This window comes from Halyomorpha halys, unplaced genomic scaffold, assembly GCF_000696795.3.
Source record: "Halyomorpha halys isolate HHAL.00 unplaced genomic scaffold, Hhal_1.1 Scaffold242.1, whole genome shotgun sequence".
Lineage (NCBI taxonomy): Eukaryota > Metazoa > Arthropoda > Insecta > Hemiptera > Pentatomidae > Halyomorpha > Halyomorpha halys.
The window spans coordinates 35,937-39,090 of NW_027106343.1; the positions used below are offsets into that span (position 1 = coordinate 35,937).

Here is a 3,154-nt window from a genome sequence, read left to right on the forward strand (position 1 = left end):
TCTTGTTTGAGACCGATTGTATTTATCAGTTGTGTATCCATATATCCTTGAAAAGTTTTATTGATTAATTTTAAATATCCTACGTTTCGGCCAACCTGACCGTTGCGAGATACAATCTTAATTTTAATTTCACAGCCTCACTATAATCATTAAAAACGTTATAGACTAGTCTGCTCTTGTCTAATATATAATAATAATATTTTGGATTTTCTCTTTTGGAAGTCTGGTAAGTCAATTCATAAAAATTTTGTTGAGGTTAATAAACTTCCAATTGGATGTAATTTATATTAAATTATCATATCATATCCACTGTCCCATATTCATGTGCTTTAAACCTACAGCAATAATAAACCATCATAACAACAATCTTCATCCTTATGTATTATTCTCACTATTATGAGGTGAATCATAATTTTTCATAATTTGAATTTCATATAGGAAATCGTGTCACTTCTTTACACTATTCTCACTTTTCTACCATTACTTATTTGTGCATTCTTCACTTCTCCTTAGCACAGCCATTACTCCTCTATATTTCCTTACTACCTCTTTGGACCTTATCTCATGTCCAGTGTGCTGTTTGTACTGACAATTGATGAGGTAGTAAGGAAATATAGAGTAATGGCTGTGCTAAGGAGAAGTGAAGAATGCACAAATAAGTAATGGTAGAAAAGTGAGAATAGTGTAAAGATGTGACACGATTTCCTATATGAAATTCAAATTATGAAAAATTATGATTCACCTCATAATAGTGAGAATAATACATAAGGATGAAGATTGTTGTTATGATGGTTTATTATTGTTGTAGGTTTAAAGCACATGAATATGGGACAGTGGTCCCGAAACGTTGTACTATAATATGATAATTTAATATAAATTACATCCAATTGGAAGTTTATTAACCTCAACAAAATTTTATGAATAATAATAATAATAAAGGCTTAAGTAACCCGAAGGTTAGATGCCGATACCACTAAACGCTGTCTGCATACATCCTTCCAGTGATGCCCCTCCAAACCCAATTTCACTAAATCAGTTTTAACGCAATCCTCCTATCTACGTTTCGGTCTACCCCTCGGACGTTCACCTGTTGATTCAGTGTTTATTAACATTTTAGGGACCCGCTCGTTACTAATCCCTACGAACCTACATACGTCGCAATGCTATAACTTGAATTATATTTACCGGGTGTAGGTCCCTTAATTAAGCGTTGTTTAATCTTCTAAATTCTCCCGTTAATTCATCCTTTTTCGGTCCGAATATTTTGCGTAGTACTTTATTTTCGAAAACCTTATGGCGCTGTTCATCCCTTAGTGTAAGAGGCCGCGTCTCACATCCATAGAGAACAGTGGGATAGATAATAGTTTTGTAAATTCTAATTTTTAAGTTTTTCAATAGATGGCGCGAGCTAAGAAATTGAAAAATAACAAGATTTCCCAACCTTTAACCTAGCTTTTATTTCTTCATCAATTTCGTTTTTTCCAGTTACCCTAGAACCTAAATACTGAAACCTATCTACCTGTTCAAACGTATTTCCTCCTATATCTATATCACCGAAATTGCTTGCATTTCTACTGCTAACCATGGTGTAATATATTATAGTCAAATTACTTTATATTTGCCTACTATTTTACTTTTTATCTAGAGATAACCAAAATATTCATGGTGGGAGGGTTACGATTTTATCCTGCAGAACCGCAACGAAATAAAAGTCAATGCAAATGTATATTAGGTTTAGGAATAACACTTCTCTTTATAATATATTTTTTTCTTAATTTTTCGATCGTTTAGCATTGTCTAATATGGTTGGACCAGTGTTAACTAGGGATGCGACATCGATGTTTTTAAGCCGATTTTTTTTTAACATCGATGTTTTACGTTTGTTCCAATTTTTTTCCAAAAGTAACTAAATAAAAACGTTGTACAATGTTAATGAATAAATAAATAATAATTTATTGAAAATGATGGAAGTAATAAACCTCAAAAAATTATAAAAAATTGACTAACCAGACTTCCTAGAGAGATAATCCAGATTAAAAAAATTACAGTATAAACAATTTCCTATCAAAAAAGGACCTCTAACCATCACGCTAACGACCTAATAAAGATTAATTACGACTAGAAAAACATCAATGTTTTAAAATATCTATGCTCATTATTAAAATATCATTGCATACAAATATTTGCCAAAAATACATCGATGTTTTTGAACATCCATTTCAGTAACATAAGGTCTGTTCCAACGACTACGCATACTCCGGCCAGTCGGAAGTGGTTTTTGGAAAAAAGAATGCGACATCGACGTTTTAAATTATCAATGTTTCAATTTTAAAATATCGTTGCTTACAATACATTGCCCAAAATACATCGATGTTTTTGAACAACTATTCCAATAACATAAAGTCTGTTCTTACGATCTCGCATTCAACGGCCTGTCAGCAGTGATTTTTGGAACAAAGAATCCGACACCGACTACAAATAACATCGATGTTTAAAATATCAACGCTCAATATTAAAACATCGCTGTTTACAATACATCACCCAAAATATATCGATGTTTTTGAACAACTATTTGAGTAACGTAAGGTCTGTTAACACGACTGTCCAACGACTACGCATGCTCTAGCCAGTCAGAACTAATTTTCAATCCAAGAATGGGCCATCGACTAACAAAAACATCGATGTTTTAAATATCGTTGCTTACAACACATTACCCAAAAAACATCGATGTTTTTTGTAGTCGATGTCGGATTCTTAGTTTCAAAACCCACTTCTGACAGACCGTAGAATATGCGTGATCGTTGGAACAGACCTTATGTTTCTGAAATAGTTGTTCTAAAACATCGATGTTATTTGGGTAATGTATTGTAAGCAACGACATTTTAAAACATTGATGTTTTTTGGAGTCCATGTCCTATTGGTTGATTGAAAAGGCACTTCTGACTGGCCGGAGCATGCCTAGTTTTTATGTTACTGAAATGGTTTAAAAAAACATCTATGTTTTTTTAACATCGATGTTTTAGTATTGAACATCGATGTTTTTTATCGATATCGCATCTCTAGTGTTAACTCGACTGACCCAGTTGCCTGCAACGGGAGTGGCATCGCCGGCACAGTGATGACTGCACTCTCATATCTAATGAGAACAGCGGCC

General features: G+C 33.3%; 1 protein-coding gene across 5 annotated transcripts in view; it reads left to right on the forward strand.

The window, feature by feature from the left end:
• DIP2 (disco-interacting protein 2) overlaps nt 1-3,154 on the forward strand; it is a gene marked incomplete at its 5' end in the record, with an annotated part of 91,726 nt that overhangs the window by 33,265 nt on the left and 55,307 nt on the right.